This window comes from Oncorhynchus masou, chromosome 10, assembly GCF_036934945.1.
Source record: "Oncorhynchus masou masou isolate Uvic2021 chromosome 10, UVic_Omas_1.1, whole genome shotgun sequence".
NCBI classification, from domain to species: Eukaryota; Metazoa; Chordata; class Actinopteri; order Salmoniformes; family Salmonidae; genus Oncorhynchus; species Oncorhynchus masou.
This window is the reverse complement of record NC_088221.1, coordinates 6,525,762-6,548,005: the sequence shown is the minus strand read 5'-3', so window position 1 is coordinate 6,548,005 and position 22,244 is coordinate 6,525,762. Positions and strand designations below refer to the sequence as shown.

At 41.8% G+C, this 22,244-nt stretch overlaps 1 protein-coding gene across 1 annotated transcript in view; it reads left to right on the top strand.

Moving 5' to 3' along the window:
• The window catches only part of LOC135547779 (striated muscle preferentially expressed protein kinase-like), a 203,453-nt gene that overhangs the window by 66,474 nt on the left and 114,735 nt on the right, over positions 1-22,244 (top strand).

Genomic DNA, 22,244 nt, shown 5'->3' with positions numbered 1-22,244 from the left:
CTTTAGCCTTTGGGAATGGCACCTGACTTTAGCTAACAGAGGTCTGTACTTGGATGGTTGCATCAGTAATGGAATACCATTCCATACTCTTCGAAGAATATGTTCTATCTCAAAACTAAAAGCATTCTTTGGCTGTCCCCATAGGAGAATATTTGAAAAACCTTTTTGTGTGTCAGGCAGAACCCTTTTGGGTTTCATGTAGAACCCTTTCCACAGAGGGTTCTACATGGAACCAAAAAGGGTTATATTTGGACAGCTGAAAAACAACTTTTTGAACCTTTTTTCTAAGAGTGTAAGTCCTTTGGTTATTTCAGAGGTGAATTAAAGGATGATGTGGACATTTGAGTCACTCCATTGACCTATGTGTGTGTAATTTTTATTTGCACTTCCAGAGAAAGTGTCATTTAAATTTGCACATCAAAGCTTTCAAATTTGATGAGTACAAGGAAATGAATATCAGTGGGGAAAAAGTCTGATAAGTCTTTAACAAAACATCATACTTCTGAACAACTTCCCTCAAGTGATTCCCATAAATAGGGACCTAGATAAACATTACTTTTGTGATGTCATGCAGTGAATGATTCATGTGGAGGTTTTTCAATCGTATCAAAAGAATGTACTTTGTTATTTTGTTCTTCATAAAGTTATTTCCTCATTTCTCCTCACCCACTCCATCTTTCATAATCTCTCTCTCTCCACAAAATGTGTGCAAGCAATATATTCCAGATGAGCCAACTCACGTATAGTTACCATAGCAACTAGGAGGCTAAATTGAACCAATACATTGTTAAGGAACACCGGTTTCCTTGCCATATAAATCCACTGTTGTTGTTCAGATATCACGCATCTTGTCTAAGGTAAATTACATAATGGCCTTGATTTTTAAGCATAGGATCATTTTTGGATATATTTAACCATAAAACTCATCAGTTAATTATTTCATCTAGAACTTATATTACTCAAATGAGAAACTTTTCAGTAATAACTTTTTTTCAAGATGGTGATATTATTTACAGAGTACAAATGAATGAGAATTAGATCTCCGCCATGGCACAACCCAAGGGGGGGCGCCAACCCAGACAGGATGACCACATCAGTGAATCAACCCACTCAGGTGATGCACCCCTTCCAGGGACGGCATGAGAGAGCCCCAGTAAGCCAGTGACTCAGCCCCTGTAATAGGGTTAGAGGCAGAGAATCCCAGTGGAAAGAGGGGAACCGGCCAGGCAGAGACAGCAAGGGTGGTCCTAAAACGGAACCTTGAGGAACACCGAAATTTACAGTTGATTTGTCAGAGGACAAACCATTCACAGAGACAAACTGATATGTTTCTGACAGATAAGATCTAAACCAGGCCAGAACTTGTCCGTGTAGACCAATTTGGGTTTCCAATCTCTCCAAAAGAATGTGGTGATCGATGGTATCAAAAGCAGCACTAAGGTCTAGGAGCACGAGGACAGATGCAGAGCCTCGGTCCGATGCCATTAAAATGTCATTTACCACCTTCACAAGTGCCGTCTCAGTGCTATGATGGGGTCTAAAACCAGACTGAAGCATTTCGTATACATTGTTAGTCTTCAGGAAGGCAGTGAGTTGCTGCGCAACAGCCTTTTCTAAGGTTTTTGAGAGGAATGGAAGATTCGATATAGGCCGATAGTTTTTTATATTTTCTGGGTCAAGGTTTGGCTTTTTCAAAAGAGGCTTTATTACTGCCACTTTTAGTGAGTTTGGTACACATCCGGTGGATAGAGAGCCATTTATTATGTTCAACATAGGAGGGCCAAGCACAGGAAGCAGCTCTTTCAGTAGTTTAGTTGGAATAGCGTCCAGTATGCAGCTTTAAGGTTTAGAGGCCATGATTATTTTCATCATTGTGTCAAGAGATATAGTACTAAAACACTTGAGCGTCTCTCTTGATCCTAGGTCCAGGCAGAGTTGTGCAGACTCAGGACAACTGAGCTTTGAAGGAATATGCAGATTTGAAGAGGAGTCTGTAATTTGCTTTCTAATAATCATAATTTTTTCCTCAAGAAGTTCATGAATTTATCACTGCTAAAGTGAAAGTCATCCTCTCTTGGGGAATGCTGCTTTTCAGTTAGCTTTTCTGTGTACCAGGGAGCTAGTTTCTTATGAGAAATGTTTTTAGTTTTTAGGGGTGCAACTGCATCTAGGGTATTGGTTAACTGATTTTTGTCCTCTGGCGTCATTGGGTAGACAGAGGGAATCTGGAAGGACATCAAGGAATCTTTGTGTTGTCTGTGAATTTATAGCATGACTTTTGATGTTCCTTGGTTGGGGTCTGAGCAGATTATTTGTTGCAATTGCAAACGTAATAAAATGGTGGTCCGATAGTCCAGGATTATGAGGAAAAACATTAAGATCCACAACATTTATTCCATGGGACAAAACTAGGTCCAGCGTATGACTGTGACAGTGAGTGGGTCCAGAGACATGTTGGACAAAACCCAGTCGATGATGGCTCCGAAAGCCTTTTGGAGTGGGTCTGTGGACTTTTCCATGTGAATATTAAAGTAACCAAAGATTAGAATATTATCTGCTATGACTACAAGGTCCGATAGGAATTCAGGGAACTTTGCTCACTCTGGGCATTCTGTCAACCAGCTTCATGAGGTAGTCACCTGGAATGCATTTCAATTAACAGGTGTGCCTTGTTAAAAGTTCATTTGTTGAATTTATTTCTTTTTTAACATTTACATTACATTTAAGTCATTTAGCAGACGCTCTTATCCAGAGCGACTTAATGCATTTGAACCAATCAGTTGTGTTGTGACAAGGTAGGGGTTATACAGAAGATAGCCCTATTTGGTAAAAGACCAAGTCCGTATTATGGCAAGAACAGCTCAAATAAGCAAAGTGAAATGACCGACAAGAAGGTAAGTCAATCCGGAAAATTTCAAGAACTTTGAAAGTTTCTTCAAGTGCAGTCGTAAAAACCATCAAGCACTATGATGAAGCTGGCTCTCATGAGGACTGCCACAGGAAAGGAAGATGTAGAAAATAGTAAAAATAAAGAAAAACCCTTGAATGAGTAGGTGTGTCCAAACTTTTGACTGGTACTGAACATGATTTTGTAAGTCCCCTATGGTCTCATAAAACACCCATGGTTGACAAATTGAATATTCGGCATAATAACTTAAATAAATAAGTGATTATTAATACTTTTTTTATTTTTTTATTTTACCTTTATTTAACCAGGCAAGTCAGTTAAGAACACATTCTTATTTTCAATGACGGCCTGGGAACAGTGGGTTAACTGCCTGTTCAGGGGCAGAACGACAGATTTGTACCTTGTCAGCTTGGGGGTTTGAACTCGCAACCTTCCGGTTACTAGTCCAATGCTCTAACCACTAGGCTACCCTGCCTTAATTGAAATGGTTATCATGCTTATATATTTTTTTTTTACAATTAATTAAATAGTTATTAATGAATAGTTCATAAATTGTTTATTAATGCTTATTCATGAAAGTTATACGGATGCCCAAGAAAAAAATGTAATAACGTAGACCCTTGGAATTATCTAATTTGAAAGACTTTCTCGTTTGAATGACTTATAAAAAAAATGAAATGTCATTGTCATTTTGTATAATTAGGCCTAATTTGTTATGCAGCTTGTCAGACAATGTAATGGTTGCTGCAGCCATTCATTCACTGACTCCATCCATTGAAAAGATTATTCATTGACAGTTCTTTGATAACCTACAGCACAACTGCCTTTGAATGCCAGAGCATGTAAGTGGACAAGTGTGGAGCAAGGAGCACAGAATAATTTGAGCAGATAAAAAAAATGGTGTAGTACCAATAAGCTTCACATGTGGATTGAGCGTGGGTAATGTGCACTACAAACTAAATATTATTATTATTATTATTATGAAGACAGAAATAAAGCATATGTAAAAGCTTAATTACATGAAGGAATATTAGTGGGAATATAGCCAAAATATAAATGAGAGAAATGAGAATGGAATATATTTGAAAACCCGAAAATGGATAAATACATTGAGATGAAGCTGCCCTGTCTGTGGATGCCATAAAAATTGAAAAATAATTGTTGTTGATTTGATTGGAGAAAGAAAACAAGTAGGCCCTCAGGTCAGGACTCAATACTGCTATCTGCAGGAAGATAACGAGATTCCAACATACACAGCCTTTCTTGATTCTGATCTAGAATGAAATGTTGAATGAAATGTGAGACACAGTAAACAATAGTTTTCAATAGAAGTAAACAATAGTTTTCCATCAATAGAATCAATGTAGTGTTTAATTCCACACATGCCCTCTTCTGCTGCATCGTCAGTCTGATGTTCTACCTCCTCCATTATCGGAAAAATCTGGGACATACACTGTCTGTTGGTAAAGCTACTGTTGGGAGACACCGACTCGGCGCCGAAAACTTTGGAACTCAAGAACTCGGATACCTGTGACAACACCTGTTACCAACTAGCCAGCTAGCTGGCTAGGTTGCAATGGAGTCCGCATCGACTGGAATAGCTAACTAACGTTTCCAGCGCTGTAGAATCTGTGTTTATTATTCTCATTCCCACGACAATATTGACAATCCGTAGTTCCAATGCGGCAATTGTTTGCTAGCAGGGGACTACAGGAATGAGGTGGCTATGCTTACAAACATATTGCAATTCTGCGCATAGCAAACAAAACTCAATTCTGCGCAAACTTATGGGAAAAACGCAAATTGTATTCAAGTCCTACGGCAGGACGCCGCTTGGGCATAATTGCTCGTATTATAAGGATAATGGGATTCACCCAAATCATTTGGGTTCCTGGATCCTTTCGCAGCATAATAAGGCTGCGTTGAGACTGACTTGAAATCCAATCAAATGTTATTTGTCATATGTGCTGAATAGAATAGAACAGGTGTAGACCTTACAGTGAAATGTTTACTTACAAGAAAAATACCTGCTAAGTAAAACAAAAATAGATAAGAAATAAAAATAATAAAAGTAACAAATAATTAAAGAGCAGCAGTAAAATAACAATAGTGAGGCTATACAGGGGGTACCAGTACAAAGTCAATGTGCAGGGGCAGTCGAGGTAATTGAGGTAAAATGTACATGTAGGTAGAGTTATTAAAGTGACTATGCATAGATAATTAAAGAGGGGGGGAATGCAAATAGCCATTTAGCTTAGCTGTTCAGGAGTCTTATGGCATGAGGGTAGAAGCTATTTAGAAGCCTCTTGGACCTAGACTTGGCGCTCCGGTACCACTTGCCATGCGGTAGCAGAGAGTACAGTCTATGACTAGGGTGGCTGGAGTCTTTGACAATGTTTAGGGCCTTCCTCTGACACCCCCTGGTATAGAGGTCCTGGATGGCAGGAAGCTTGACCCCAGTGATGTACTCGACCGTACGCACAACCCTCTGTAGTGCCTTGTGGTCGGAGGCCGAGCAGTTGCCATACCTGGTAGTGATGCAACTAGTCAGAATGCTCTCGATGGTGCAGGTGTATAACATTTTGAGGATTTGAGGACCTATGCCAAATCTTTTCAGTCGCCTGAGGGGGAATAGTTCACGTCAACTTTGAAGAGGCGACTCCGGCATGCTGGCCTTCTAGGCAGAGTTGCAAAGAAAAAGCAATATCTCAGACTGGCCAATTAAAAGAAAATATTAACATGGGCAAAAGAACACAGACACTGGACAGAGGAACTCTGCCTAGAAGGCCAGCATCCTGGAGTCGCCTCTTCACTGTTGACTTGAGACTGTTGTTTTGCGGGTACTATTTAATGAAGCTGCAATTTCTCGCATGGAATAGCCTTCATTTCTCAGAACAAAAATAAACTGAAAAAAGGTCTTTGTTTCTGGCCATTTTGAGCCTGTAATCAAACCCACAAATGCTGACACTCCAACTACTCAACTAGTCTAAGAAGGCCAGTTTTATTAATCAGAACAAGTTTTCGGCTGTGCTAACATAATTGCAAAAGGGTGTTCTAAAGACCAATTAGCCTTTTAAATTATCAACTTGGATTAGCTAGCACAACGTGCCATTGGAAGACATAAGTGATGGTTGCTGATAATGGGCAAGTACGACTATGTCGATTCTCCATTTAAAATCTGCATCAATAGTTATTTACAACATTAATGTCTACACTGTATTTCTGACAAAAAAGTGTTTTTCTTTCAAAAACAAGGACATTTCTAAGTGACCCAAAACTTGAGAGCTCCCCTGTCCAGCGCTGCCAGAGCCTTCCTCCTCTCCAGCGTTGCCGGAGCTGCACGTCTGTCCAGAGCTGCTAGAGTCTCCCGTCTGTCCAGAGCTGCTAGAGTCTCCCGTCTGTCTAGAGCTACTAGAGTCTCCCGTCTGTCCAGAGCTGCTAGAGTCTCCCGTCTATCCAGAGCCGCCAGAGTCTCCTGTCTTCATGAGCCGTCAGAGTCTCCCGTCTGTCATGAGCCGCCAGAACCTCCCGTCTGTCATGAGCCGCCAGAGCCGGCAGTCAGCATGGAGCCGCCAGAGCCGCCAGTCAGCATGGAGCCGCCAGAGCCAACAGTCAGCCAGGATCCGCCAGAGCCAACAGTCAGCCAGGATCCGCCAGAGCCGCCAGTCAGCCAGGATCCGCCAGTCAGCCAGGATCTCCCAGAGCCGCCAGTCAGCCAGGAGCCGCCAGAGACGCCAGTCAGCCAGGATCCGCCAGAGCCGCCAGTCAGCCAGAATCCGCCAGAGCCGCCAGGATCCTCCCGAGCCGCCAGTCAGCCAGGATCCACCAGAGCCGCCAGTCAGCCAGGATCCGCCAGAGCCGCCAGTCAGCCAGGATCCGCCAGAGCCGTCAGTCAGCCAGGATCTGCCAGAGCCGCCAGTCAGCCAGGATCCGCCAGTCAGCCAGCCGCCAGTCAGCCAGGATCCGCCAGAGCCACCATTCAGCCAGGATCCGCCAGAGCCGTCAACCTGCCTGAGCAACCTCTTAGTCCTAAGCTACCCCTAGGTCCTGAGCTTCCTCAGTAATGAGGCACCCCTCAGTCCAGGTGGGTCCTTTGTTAGGGTTACTAGGTCAAGGTCGGCGGCGAGAGTCGCCACTCAAAGGACGTTAAAAGAACGGACTAAGACTATGGTGGAGTGGGGTCCACGTCCCGCGCCAGAGCCGCCACCGTGGACAGACGCCCACCCAAACCCTCCCCTATGGGTTTAGGTGTGCGGCCGGAAGTCCGCACCTTTGGGGGGCCATGGGTGATTTATTGTGTTTGCCTTGTCTAGGGGTTTATTAGATTTATGGGGTTGTGTTCAGTTTAGTTTTCTAGGTAAGTCTATGGTTGCCTAGAGTGGTTCTCAATCAGAGGCAGGCGTTTATCATTGTCTCTGATTGGGAACCATATTTAGGCAGCCATATTCTTTGGGTATTTTGTGGGTGATTGTTTCCTGTCTTTGTGTTTTATGCACCAGTTAGGACTGTTACGGTTTTCACGTTTATTGTTTTGTAGTTTGTTCATGTTTTTGTTTTCTTATTAAAAGAACCATGAACTATAACCACGCTGCGTTTTGGTCCGCCTCTCCTTCCCAGGAAGAAAGCCGTGACAACACCTCTTTGAGTACGGTCTTAGTCCCAGCATCAGTTTGTGGTGGTAAATAGACAGCTACGAAGAATATAGATGTAAACTCTCTTTGTAGATGTGGTAAACAGCTTATCATAATGCACCTCAGGCGAGCAAACCCTTGACACTTTCTTAGATATCGTGCACCAGCTGTTGTTTACAGACTGCCTCCTCTTGTCTTACCAGAGGCTGCTGTTCTATCCTGCCAATACAGTGAATAACCCGCCAGCTGTATGTTTTTCATGTCGTCGTTCAGCCACGACAAGGTGAAACAGAATATATTACAGTTTTTTATGTACCGTTGGTAGGATTTATGTGCTTGTAGTTCCACTTTATTATCCAATGATTGTATGTTGGCCAATAGTACCGATTGTAAAGGCAGATTAGCCACTCGTCGCCGGATACTTACAAGGTACCCCGACCTCCTTCCGCGATATCTCTGTCTCTTTTTCCCTCTCGTCCAACTCATTAAAGAAAAATGAGTTGTCCAGTTCAAGGTGAGTGATTGCTGTTCTGATGTCCAGAAGCTCTTTTCGGTCATAAGAGATGGTAGCAGCAACATTATATAGAAAACAAGTTAAAAACAAATAAATCTAACAAAATATCACGGTTGGTTAGGAGCCCATAAAACGGTAGCCATCCCCTTCGGCTCCATCTTCAATCTTCAACTACCCCAGCCAAGCTCATTTAATCCTTACCATTATGTCGCCAAGTTGTCATAATGATTCAGCAAATGTACATTATCCCAGGGGTGCTGGAAGATGCAATGTAAGTAACCTAATGTATGTCCCTCTTACTGCCCTGAATGCCTCTGCTGATCCTACAGCTATTGAATGCAGTAATCATGTGCCTATGAACCAGAATTATACTGTCAGCACTGAGACGGTGTACCCTTGCAGGAAGTCAACTGTATGCAGCTCACCATGCACTAACATAAATAACCTGAGCATGTCTACCTCAGCTAAGCTTCACAGTAAAGCAATAAAAACAATCAAGCATCCCAGAAAAGTGTTAAAATAACCCACGTTAACATATGTAGCTTAAGAAACAAGGTTCATTAAATCAATAATTTGCTAGTAACAGATGGCATTCATTTTCTGTCTCTTAAACTCACATAGATAATACCTTTTATGATACAATGGTAGCAATACATGGTTATGAAAATACAGAAACGCCAAAGGTGGAGGTGTTGTCATTTATATTCAGAACCACATTCCTGTAAAGCTTAGAGAGGATTTCATGTTAAATACTTTTGAATAAATATGAATACAGGTTCATCTGCCTCACCTAAAGCCCATTCTGGTGGGAAGCTGCAATAGACCACCAAGTGCTAACAGTCAGTATCTGGATAACATGTGATGCCAACAGAGAGGTATATTTTCTGGATGATTTATATATTGACTGGCTGCCCACTCAAGAGAAAGCTTCAAACTGTAACGAGTGCAACCAGTCAACCTACCAGGGTAGTTACAAACAGCACATGAATGTAATTATCAACATGTATTCATCACATCTTTACTAATGCTGCTGAAATCAGCTTGAAAGCAGTATCCAAATCCATCGGATGTAGTATCCAAATCCATCGGATGTAGTGATTACAATATGAAAAGAAACATCCCTTTTTCAGGACCTTGTCTTTCAAAGGTAATTTGTAAAAATCCAAATAACTTCACAGATCTTCATTATAAAGGGTTTAAACAACGCTTGCAGATGGTATGCAATTAAGGTCATAGTTATAAAAACTTAGGACATTAAAGAGGCCTTTCTACTGACTCTGAAATACACCAAAAGAAAGATGCCCAAGGTCCCTGTTCATCTGCGTGAATGTGCCTTAGGCATGCTGCAAGGAGGCAGATGTGGCCAGGGCAAGAAATTGCAATGTCTGTACTGAGACACCTAAGACAGAATAACAGGGAGACAGGACGGACAGCTGATCATCCTCGCTGTGGCAGACCACGTGCAACAACACCTGCACAGGATCGGTTCATCCTGCGGAACAGGTACAGGATGGCAACAAGAAACTGCCTGAGTTACACCAGGAACACACAATTCCTCCATCAGTGCTCTGACTGTCGGCAATAGGCTGAGAAAAGCTGGACTGAGGGCTTGTAGGCCTGTTGTAAGGCAGGTCCTCACCAGACATCACCGGAAATAACGTCGCCCATGGGCACAAACTCACAGGACTGGCAGGAAGTGCTCTTCACTGACCAGTCGCGGTTTTGTATCACCAGTGGTGATGATCAGATTCGTAGTTATCGTCGAAGGAATGAGCGTTACACCGAGGCCTGTACTCTGGAGCGGGATCGATTTAGAGGTGGAGGGTTCGTCATGGTCTGGGGTGGTGTGTCACAGCATCATCGGACTGAGCTTGTTGTCATTGCAGGCAATCTCAACGCTGTGCATTACAGGGAAGACATTCTCCTCCCTCATGTGATACCCTTCCTGAAGGCTCATCCTGACATGACCCTCCAGCATGACAATGCCACCAGCTATACTGCTCGTTTTGTGCGTGATTTCCTGCAAGACAGGAATGTCAGTGTTCTGCCATGGCCAGCAAAGAGCCCGGATCTCAATCATACTGAGCACGTCTGGGACCTGTTGGATTGGAGGGTGAGGGCTAGGCCAATTTCCCCCAGAAATGTCTAGGAACTTACAGGTGCCTTTGTGGAAGAGTGGGGTAACATCTCACAGCAAGGACTGGCAAATCTGGTGTTTTCCACGAGGAGGAGATGCACTGCAGTATTTAATGCAGCTGGTGGCCACACCAGATACTGACTGTTACTTTTGATTTTGACCCCCCCCCTTTGTTCAGGGACACATTATTCCATTTCTGTTAGTCACATGTCTGTGGAACTTGTTCAGTTTGTCTCAGTTGTTGAATCTTGTCATATTCATACAAATATTTACACATGTTAAGTTTGCTGAAAATAAATGCAGTTGACAGTGAGAGGACGTTTCTTTTTTTGCTGAGTTCACTAGCCATATCTAGGAAAACCAAAGTTCCAAAGGCTGGTTCTAATATACTGTATAAGAGGTCATACAATACGTTTTGTAGTGATTCCTATGTCGCTGATGTGAAGAATATTTTTTGTCCTTGGTGTGTAATGAGAATAAAAAACAGACGCTGTACTTGACACATTTATGAAATTGCTTATCCTGTTGCGTCGCGCAATATAAGGAGCCATATAAGGAGACAATGGAAAACGGAGACTCAAAAATCCTGCTCATTTCCTGGATGCCGTTTCATCTTGGTTTTGCCTGTAGCTCACGTTCTAGGGCACGCACAGAAAATATCTTTGCTGTTCTGGAAACGTCAGAGTGTTTTCTTTCCAAAGCTACCAATTATATGCATAGTTGAGCATCTTTTTGTGACAAAATATTGCGCTTAAAACAGAAACGTCTTTTTATCCAAAAATGATATGGCGCCCCTAGAGTTTCAAGAGGTTATCCCAGTTACTAAAACTGTTAGCTTCTTGTGTCGAGCAATCCCGGATCCGGGATTCTATTTATAGCCTCAAGCTCATTAGCATAACGCAACTTTAACTATTCATGTAAATCGCAAATGAAATTAAATAAATATATTTGCTCTCAAGCTTAGACTTTTGTTAACAACACTGTCATCTCAGATTTTCAAAATATGCTTTTCAACCATAGCTAAACAAGCATTTGTGTAAGAGTATTGATAGCTAGCATAGCTATAGGCCTAGAATTCAGCCAGCAACATTTTCACAAAAACAAGAAAATCATTCAAATAAAATCATTTACCTTTTAAGAACTTCAGATGTTTTCAATGAGGAGACTCTCAGTTGGATAGCAAATGTTCAGTTTTTCAAAAAAATATTATTTGTGTAGGACAAATCGCTCCGTTTTGTTCACGTTTGGCTATGAAAAAAACCTGTATCCAGTTATAGCCTCAAGCTCATTAGCATAACGTAACGTTAACTATTTATGAAAATCGCAAATGAAATGAAATGAATGTGCTAGCTCTCAAGCTTAGCCTTTTCTTAACAACACTGTCATCTCAGATTTTCAAAATATGCTTTTGAACCATAGCAAAACAAGCATTTGTGTAAGAATATTGATAGCTAGCGTAGCATTTAGCGTAGCATTTAGCGGGCAACATTTGCACAAAAACCAGAAAAGGATTCAAATAAAATCATTTACCTTTGAAGAACTTTGGATGTTTTCAATGAGGAGACTCTCAGTTACATAGCAAATGTTCAGTTTTTCCTGAAAGATTCTTTGTGTAGGAGAAATCGCTCCGTTTTGTACATCACGTTTGGGTACCAAAAAACCCCGAAAATTCAGTCATCAAAACGGCGAACTGTTTTCCAAATTAACTCCATAATATCGACTGACGCTGTTTAGAATCAATCCTCAATGTGTTTTTCACATATCTCTTCATTGATATATCGTTCGTGGTAGTCTCCTTTCTCCGGTGAATCGCTTGGAAAAAGACGTGCAGTTGAAGATGACGCACCAATTTCGACGGAGGACACCGGGCGGACACCTGGCAAATGTAGTCTCTTATGGTCAATCTTCCAATGATATGCCTACAAATACGCCACAATGCTGCAGACACCTTGGGGAAACGATAGATCGGGCAGGCTCATTCCTTGCGCATTCACAGTCATATAAGGAGACAATGAAAAACAGAGCCTCAAAAATCCTGCTCATTTCCTGGTTGAAGTTTCATCTTGGTTTTGCCTGTAGCATCTGTTCTGGGGCACTCACAGACAATATCTTTGCAGTTCTGGAAACGTCAGAGTGTTTTCTTACCCAAGAATAATAAAGCCACTTTTACTGGCTCAAATAGCCGACCAATCAGCCCATTACCAACCCTTATTAAAGGGAAAAAATTGAAAAATTGTTTTTTACCAGATACAATGCTTTTCTGCAGTAAACAAATTGACAACAGACTTCCAGCACACTAATAGAGAAGAACATTAAACAAGCATAGCACTTACACAAATTACTGATGATTGGCTGAGGGAAATTTATGATAAAAAGATTGTGGGGGGTATTTTGTTAGACTTCGGTGTGTGTCTTGACATTATCGATCAGAGTCTGCTGCTGGAAAAACTTATATGTTATGGCTTTACACTCCCTGCTATATTGTGGATAAAGAGTTACCTGTCTAACAGAACACAGAGGGTGTTCTTTAATGGATGGATGCCTTTCCAACATAATCCAGGTAGAATCAGGAATTCCCCAGGGCAGCTTGTCTTAAAAAAAATGTTTTTAACATTCATTTACTAGACAAGTTAGTTAACACATTTTTATTTACAACGACAACCTACCAAAAGGCAAAAGGCATCCTGCATGGGTGAGGCTGGGATAAAAATATATATATACAGTATGTAGGACAAAACATACATCACAACTCGACTGTCTAGGCCCCTTTTTCTTTACTAACGATATGCTTTCTGAGTAAAGGAAGTGTGTCTATATATGCAGATAACGCAACACTATATTTTAATCTTTATTTAACTAGTCAGTTAAGAACAAATTCTTATTTTCAATGACGGCCTTGGAACAGTGGGTTAACTGCCTGTTCAGGGGCAGAACGACAGATTTGTACCTTGTCAGCTCGGGGATTTGAAATTGCAACCTTCCGGTTACTAGTCCAACGCTCTAAACACTAGGCTACCCTGTGCCTACATCAACTGAAATGACTGCAACACTAACAAAGAGCTGCAGTTAGTATCAGAATGGGTGGGAAGGAAAAAGTTATTCCTAAATATTTCCAAAACGAAAAGCATTGTATTTGGGACAAATCATTCACTAAACCCTATGTCTCAACTAAATCTTGTAATGAATCATGTGGAAATTGAGCATGTTGAGGTGTCTAAATGGCTGACCCATAGATGTACATAGAGAGCTAACAATAATATGCATGCATGGAGGAGAGATTGACTTCATCACTACTTGTATTTGTGAGAGGTATTGACATGTTGAATGCACCGAGCTGTCTGTTTGAACTACCGGCACACAGGTTAGACACCCATGCATACCCCACAAGACATGCCACCAGAGGTCTCTTCACAGTCCCCAAGTCCAGAAAATACTATGGGAAGCGCACAGTACTACATATAGCCATGACTACATGGATCTCTATTCCACAATAAGTAGCTCATGCAAGGAGTAAAATTTGATTTAAAAAACAGAAAAAAATACACCTTACGGAACAGCGGGGCTGTGAAGCAACACAAACAGGCACAGACACATGCTTAAAAACACACAATAACATATGCACTCTACACAAATGTACACATGGATTTTGTGTTGTACATATGTGGTAGTAGCGGCCTGAGGGCGCACACTTAATGTGTTGTGAATGTATTGTAATGTTTTTAAAATTATATAGCTGCCTTAATTTAGTTGGAACCCAGGTAGAGTAGGGGATCCATAATAAATACAAATACAAATCTAGGGAGGTAACATGATATCATAAGGGAATTGCTTATACCGCACTTAATGGTATATCTAGTTATCTCACGCTCTGGCAGAGAAGTAGCCTATGTGAGTGCTTTAACAGTAGGCTGAACATAAAGTTAAAGTATCCATCACCAATAAATGTATGAACTTCAGAGATAATGGACTGGTTTATGCTGCGAACAACATGCTGTCATTATCCTACCAGAATCGCGTACAAAGAGGTTTGTGATAGGCCATCCATTGTTTTTGAGTACAGTTCACAATAACAGGAAAAAATACATGTAATCGCCCAAAAAAATGAAGAGACAGTAAACTTTGCTGATGACACTTGACTGATGGTTTACTGAAACATGAGGAAGCTAACTACCCGATTTTCAACAGAGCCGATGACAACCTATTAATTTGATGATAAGGCAAAGTTCAAATTCTTGATTTGAAAGCACCCTCGCTTGAGACGGAGAACCGTCGTTAATGGATTATGGATTTGGCAGACAGGTTACAAAATAAATCCTTGCATTGCAGGGATCAACTTGCTGTGGCAGTTTTATATCCTCATGCAGTAGTAGCAGTAACAAAAATAATAATAAACTATTACTGCCTTACTATTCTGTGCAGGCTGACGCAGACTGATTAGGCTATTTCAAAGACTTCAAGCTACCTACTGTCAAAAGCCACCTACTGCGCAAAACATTTCTGAGGTGAGCACAGATTATTTGGACAATAATGATGTGCAGAGTTGTTTTTATTAGCGCTTAACTAACGTATAATTGTGGGTTTTTTGGTAGACAAAAGTGTCATAATACATAGGTGCATATTTATCAATCAAGGCATTTGGAGCTGAGCAGAGATCTTTGTGTCGTCAGCCAAACCTGGTCTGATATCATGAAGAAGATTCGTCCTGTCCGTATTGGGATTTAGATAATTAAACAGTCTTGTAGGGACTGCAGATTACCAGTGTGGAACTTTTTTACTCACCAATAATCTGTGTTCTCCTTTGGTGATATCACCAATGCCCTCGGTGACAGTCTGTTCATTACAGCCAAAAGCTGTTTAGTGGTGTTTGTAGTGAGTCTCATGGAACGTCTGTACGTTCAGGTGATTGTGTACTTCAGTTTTATAGATAGTGTAGTCTTGTACAGTAACAGCGCCCTTGGTTGCTGGGTGGACTAATATATAGGTGTCATTCTGGAGATTTAAGGGCTTGTTTCTCAGAGTGGGTAAAGTTATTCCTGACATAGGGAATAGAAGCTTCTAGCTTGGATATGTCTTTACGCGCCAGTCTGTGGTACACTAAAAAGAAAAGGTTCCTGGAGTATCATTTAGGGGTTCTTCCAGTTAAAACTATAGGGGAACTACTATATGTACTTCAAAGAACCCCTTTTATTGGATCCTCAAATAACCTTTTGAATAACCGTTTGGGGTACATTTTTTAACTATCCCCCCCCCTCCCTTATTATTAATAATAATAATATGCATAACAATAACAGCAATAACACAATATTTTAGGTGTCAGTGTTTATTATGATTTTCGTGGCAAAGAAAAATCCAAATATGAGGTAAACTCACAGCTGAGACCCAAGTCGAATGGGTATATCCTCTGGCGTTAATGTGTTGATGTTTTCCGTATCCATAGCCAGAATGATTTTTGCAGTGCATGGTGATCGAACATATTTCCTGTTATATTCATCAGAGGTGTAGGGAGGGGGAAGTCTGTGAATCCAAAAAATAGTAATTATACAGATGATTAACAAAACATGCACACAACAGTATTCATACCTTGGTTTTTGTGGTAAATGTAAATGAAAAAAACAACAGTTTTGATAATGGTTTTCATACACATACCTTGTCCATAATGTAGAGGCCTATGGGATATTCATTGAAGTGGTAAGGGAGGAGGATGGTACATGTGATCTGCATTACATAAAAATACCAATAGACATACCTTGTGTGCCCCCTGTCTGTATACCTGCAGACACAAACACAAAAGTGAGCAGTTCAGTCATCTGAACCCAATACAGCTAGCCTTCAACATTCTCTTATAGCCTACATATTGATTGATATCCATTGAATTGTTTCCATTTTCTGTTTTAGAAAGACTTGCACAAATATGAAAAGATAGAGGGTATCATCATAAAACAATATTAATTTAAATATGATACATGTTACAAACCTTACCTTAAATTGAGGAGAGCTTTACATTTTCCAGTTAAGTTCCTGCACCTGCTGTCCTTTCAAATTCAAATGAAAATGATTCAGTTGGGCAATTAGGTTCCTGCAAGAACCCCCACCAACGAAGGAGGTCCTCGATGAACCCCACCTTCTATAGGGTACTTGGAAGAACCTTTTGGGGGACATTTTCAGTGCCAAGAACCCTAAGGTTCTTCGAAGAACTTTGAGGATCTTAGAGGAACCCTTGTTGAACCCCTAATTTTTAGAGTGTAAGTATCCGCAGCTGGATTAATAGGCCCAGGTGGAATGAATGTAGATGGATCTAAACACACTTTTCATGGGGACAGAGGTTGCAAGCTCTAAAGAAAAGTTTCTGATGTGCATATGAATTAGTTGTCGAAACGGGTTGCAGTTGTTCATTCTAAAATTACAGGCTGATTTGCTACTATATGTATTGTTTTGTATATATTTTCTGTAAATAGTTCACTAAAGTTTATTGAACCATACCAGCCGCTGTAATGCTCCGGGTGTCGTGGGTGTGGAGTCAAATGCAGGAGACAGAGAGTTCAATGCTGTGCGTCTTTAATAGCACCAACGCACCACAGGGTGCTCACAATAGTTACGTTCCCAAACACAGGGAATCAAAATGTACAACGGAAAATATCACGACCAGGCACTAACACGTACCTCTACAACAGAGCCGAAGGTTACACTGAAATAATCCCGCACAACAACCAGGCGGGCCGGCTGTCTAATAAAGACAAACTAATTAAACATAAACAGGTGCTACCACTAAACATACAAGGAGGGGGAGGAAAGACAATCAGTGGCAGCTAATAGGCCGGTGACGACGACCGCCGAGCGCCCGGGAAAGGGAACCACCCTCAGTCGGACTCGTGACAGCCGCCTACCTTATTTTCTTTCTCCAATCAAAAAAAAATAAATAGTACAATAGACAAAGTAAGAAATATAAAAAAACAGCTTCATCTCAATGTATTTTACATTTTTAAGTTTTTCAAATATATTAAATTCTCCTTTCTCTTGTTTATTATATGGCTGTATTCCCACTAATATTCCTTTGTGTAATTAAGCTTTTAGATGTGTATTTTTCTGTCTTTATAATAATAATAATAATAATACATTTGTAGAGCGCATTTCCCACGCTCAATGCACATGTGAAGCTTTTTGCAAATCATTTGACCACTGCAGTTTGAGATAATTTATCCTCTTTTATTTATGAAAAGAAGCAGATACTGGCCATTATTATTTCATTTTTTTCTGATATTTTAGCTCAATTGATTAATATTATGGTGTTTCTATTCAATAAAAAAATAAAATTCATTTGACAGCATATGTATTTCCTACCTAAAAACGTCTTAATACATTTGAACTCCTTCAAAATAGGAACTACATATTCTAATGTTAGAAAGAATAATATAAACTAGATATAGGCTACGGTGGGTGGGGTTGGCTAAATAATTAAAACTGAATAGGCCTAAAGAATAGTCATGAAGTAAAGGAAAAAGGCAGAGCATGCCCAGAGCTTGTGGCTGAGCAATACCAGAGCGAAATTGGATCAGAAGAGAAGGCTGACACCATTTTTTGGAACCCGACTTGCTGTGACTATTGATGTGGAGATTGCGCAGACATAGCTGCTGCCCACTCTGTTGCCTATTTAGCTTCTGCTGAGTGCTCCCACTGCCGCTCCCCCCTCATTGACATGGAGTGGAAACATACAGTATGGTTGACATGTTCGAACTATGCATTCCATGCCTCAAGCGTGATTTATTTTTTCAGTTGGGGTGTTAGGCTACATGCAGCTATCCTGCTGTACACAAAAGACATGATCGACATTTTTGTACAAATGTTGTTGTCTGTTGAAACCGTAATTTAGCCAAGAACTTCAAACACTGAATCAGAATCTGGCTGTACAGGAGATGTTCAACGTCTCCACTCATGCCAAATTCTGGTTCAACACAAGCAAGACACATAGAGGCAGTGATTATTTTCTCATTATGATTGCAAACATTGCAAATATTTCTTTTTCCAGCAACTCTCGCTACTATATGGCAGTATAATATCTAGGAAGATTATCATCACAAATAAAAGGTAGTCTAAAGCAGTAGTTGACAAACAACGAAAGGAAAAATAGTGCTCTGGGCGATGCAAAACAAACTTGCCCATTGTCAGACCCTGGTTACTGGTCTGGGTAAACATTTTTGGGCTGCCTAGAACACTCTGTTGCCCAGAGGTGGAGAAGCTTGGTAGCCTACTCATTTAATTTTACTAGGCAAGTCAGTTAAGAACAAATTCTTATTTTCAATGATGGCCTAGGAACAGTGGGTTAACTGTCTGTTCAGGGGCAGAATGACAGATTTGTACCTTGTCAGCTCGGGGATTCGAACTTGCAACCTTTCGGTTACTAGTCCAACGCTCTAACCACTAGGCAACCCTGCCACCCCATGTAGTAATGGCACGATAATTTAGTAGCAAATAGCAGTTGGTAGTGCCGGTATGTAGTTAAAACACAGATTGTTTTATGCCCCAATGCAAAACTCAAGTGGGAGTTATATTATTTTTTCAGTAACTCTGGCTAGTAGATATGATATGGCAGCAACTATAAAGATTAGCCTACATCATCACACAAAACACTGATTGTTCTTGCTCCAGTCCAATATATGGGGACTGTGTCCTTGTGCAACAGCAATATTCTTTACAGCTGACAGAGACAGTTGTCTATCCATCAATAAATATTTGTACGGATTTATTTAAATTTCAGCTGTTCAGTAATATGAGGCAGAGATAAAGTTATTATAAACACTGATACAAGTCATTTTTAAGACATGTCATACTTATGAATTGAAATGCTTATAGCCTTACTGTATTTAGAAATGTTTACAATTAATACAATTACTATTTATTAATAGTGTTGTGAATGCAGATATACCCTTTTTATGTCCCGCCTACTGTGTGGGGTGATTGGGAATAGTGTTGGCCAATCATCAGTCAGCACCACATTCATGTTCTTTGTAACTCTCATTTTGGGGCAGTTGATTTGACGTATGGCCCCAGCATAGAACCCATATTGAAGAGAATAAGATTTGTTGTGGTCCTTCCACCCATGTCATCCACATCAGCTGTACAGTGAGTTATTAGTTAGCTCGATTCATAGTGCTAGCCAGGTTAAGGTTAGCAACTGAGGTGACAGCATTAGCTAACGTTAGCTCACACTCAGTGAAGATCTCAAACCACAGTTTATAAATAATTTATAAGTGCTAATAAATAAATGTTATTATAAAGTGTGACAGAATATTAAAAAGAGTTTTAAGTACAAATGATTTACTCATCATTACACATTTACTTGATTGTTTGCCATTGCTTCCTATCTTCCTATCCTATCTTTTTTAGATGTAACATCACAGCCATTCAAGTCACATGTATCAGATCAAATTAAATTTGAGTGTGTTAGTATACTGTAATGTAGCTGTACGGAGGAGACCTTTTCAAAGCATCTATTCTTGTTGTGTTACAGGGTGAATTTAAAATGGATAATGTAGCTTTTCTTCTCACCCATTTCCAAACAATCCCCCAGAATGAGAAAGTGAAAACATGAAATTAAAAGTATTTAATTTGTAGAATCACCTTTGTCGATGATTACAATGTTGAGTCGTTTTGTGTCACGACTTCCGCTGAAGTTGGTCCCTTTCCTTGTTTGGGCGGTATTCGGCGGGCGACGTCACCGACCTTCTAGCCATCGCTGATCCATTTTTAATTTTCCATTGGTTTTGTCTTGTCTCACATCACACCTGGTTTCAATCCCATCATTACATGTTGTTTATTTAACCCTCTCTTTTACCTCATGTCTTTGTCAGTAATTGTTCTTTGTATGTATAGGTGCTATGTCTGTTATGCTGTGCGACAGGTTTTATTTACCCACTTTTCTTTATTTTGTATATGTTGGTTTTTGGAGTTTGTGAGCTTTCATTAAATACTCTGTTTATACCAAGTTTGTTCTCCTGCGCCTGACTTCCCTACCACCAGCACACACCACATTACAGTTTTGGGTGTGTCTTTATCAGCTTTGCACATCTGGAATTGGGGATTTTCTCCCATTCTTCATTGCAGATTTTCTCAAGCTCTGTTAAATTATATCGGGAGTGGCGGTGAACAGAAATCTTACATTTACATTACATTTAAGTCATTTAGCAGACGCTCTTATCCAGAGCGACTTACAAATTGGTGAATTCACCTTCTGACATCCAGTGGAACAGCCACTTTACAATAGTGCATCTAAGTCATTAAGGGGGGGGGGGGGTGAGAAGGATTACTTATCCTATCCTAGGTATTCCTTGAAGAGGTGGGGTTTCAGGTGTCTCCGGAAGGTGGTGATTGACTCCGCTGTCCTGGCGTCGTGAGGGAGTTTGTTCCACCATTGGGGGGCCAGAGCAGCGAACAGTTTTGACTGGGCTGAGCGGGAACTGTACTTCCTCAATGGTAGGGAGGCGAGCAGGCCAGAGGTGGATGAACGCAGTGCCCTTGCTTGGGTGTAGGGCCTGATCAGAGCCTGGAGGTACTGCGGTGCCGTTCCCCTCACAGCTCCGTAGGCAAGCACCATGGTCTTGTAGCGGATGCGAGCTTCAACTGGAAGCCAGTGGAGAGAGCGGAGGAGCGGGGTGACGTGAGAGAACTTGGGAAGGTTGAACACCAGACGGGCTGCGGCGTTCTGGATGAGTTGTAGGGGTTTAATGGCACAGGCAGGGAGCCCAGCCAACAGCGAGTTGCAGTAATCCAGACGGGAGATGACAAGTGCCTGGATTAGGACCTGCGCCGCTTCCTGTGTGAGGCAGGGTCGTACTCTGCGGATGTTGTAGAGCATGAACCTACAGGAACGGGCCACCGCCATGATGTTGGTTGAGAACGACAGGGTGTTGTCCAGGATCACGCCAAGGTTCTTAGCGCTCTGGGAGGAGGACACAATGGAGTTGTCAACCGTGATGGCGAGGTCATGGAACGGGCAGTCCTTCCCCGGGAGGAAGAGCAGCTCCGTCTTGCCGAGGTTCAGCTTGAGGTGGTGATCCGTCATCCACACTGATACGTCTGCCAGACATGCAGAGATGCGATTCGCCACCTGGTCATAAGAAGGGGGAAAGGAGAAGATTAATTGTGTGTCGTCTGCATAGCAATGATAGGAGAGACCATGTGAGGTTATGACAGAGCCAAGTGACTTGGTGTATAGCGAGAATAGGAGAGGGCCTAGAACAGAGCCCTGGGGGACACCAGTGGTGAGAGCGCGTGGCGAGGAGACAGATTCTCGCCACGCCACCTGGTAGGAGCGACCTGTCAGGTAGGACGCAATCCAAGCGTGGGCCGCGCCGGAGATGCCCAACTCGGAGAGGGTGGAGAGGAGGATCTGATGGTTCACAGTATCGAAGGCAGCCGATAGGTCTAGAAGGATGAGAGCAGAGGAGAGAGAGTTAGCTTTAGCAGTGCGGAGCGCCTCCGTGATGCAGAGAAGAGCAGTCTCAGTTGAATGACTAGTCTTGAAACCTGACTGATTTGGATCAAGAAGGTCATTCTGAGAGAGATAGAGGGAGAGCTGGCCAAGGACGGCACGTTCAAGAGTTTTGGAGAGAAAAGAAAGAAGGGATACTGGTCTGTAGTTGTTGACATCGGAGGGATCGAGTGTAGGTTTCTTCAGAAGGGGTGCAACTCTCGCTCTCTTGAAGACGGAAGGGACGTAGCCAGCGGTCAGGGATGAGTTGATGAGCGAGGTGAGGTAAGGGAGAAGGTCCCCGGAAATGGTCTGGAGGAGAGAGGAGGGGATAGGATCGAGCGGGCAGGTTGTTGGGCGGCCGGCCGTCACAAGAAGCGAGGTTTCATCTGGAGAGAGAGGGGAGAAAGAGGTCAGAGCACAGGGTAGGGCAGTGTGAGCAGAACCAGCGGTGTCGTTTGACTTAGCAAACGAGGATCGGATGTCGTCGACCTTCTTTTCAAAATGGTTGACGAAGTCATCTGCAGAGAGGGGGAGGGGGGGAGGGGGAGGAGGATTCAGAAGGGAGGAGAAGGTGGCAAAGAGCTTCC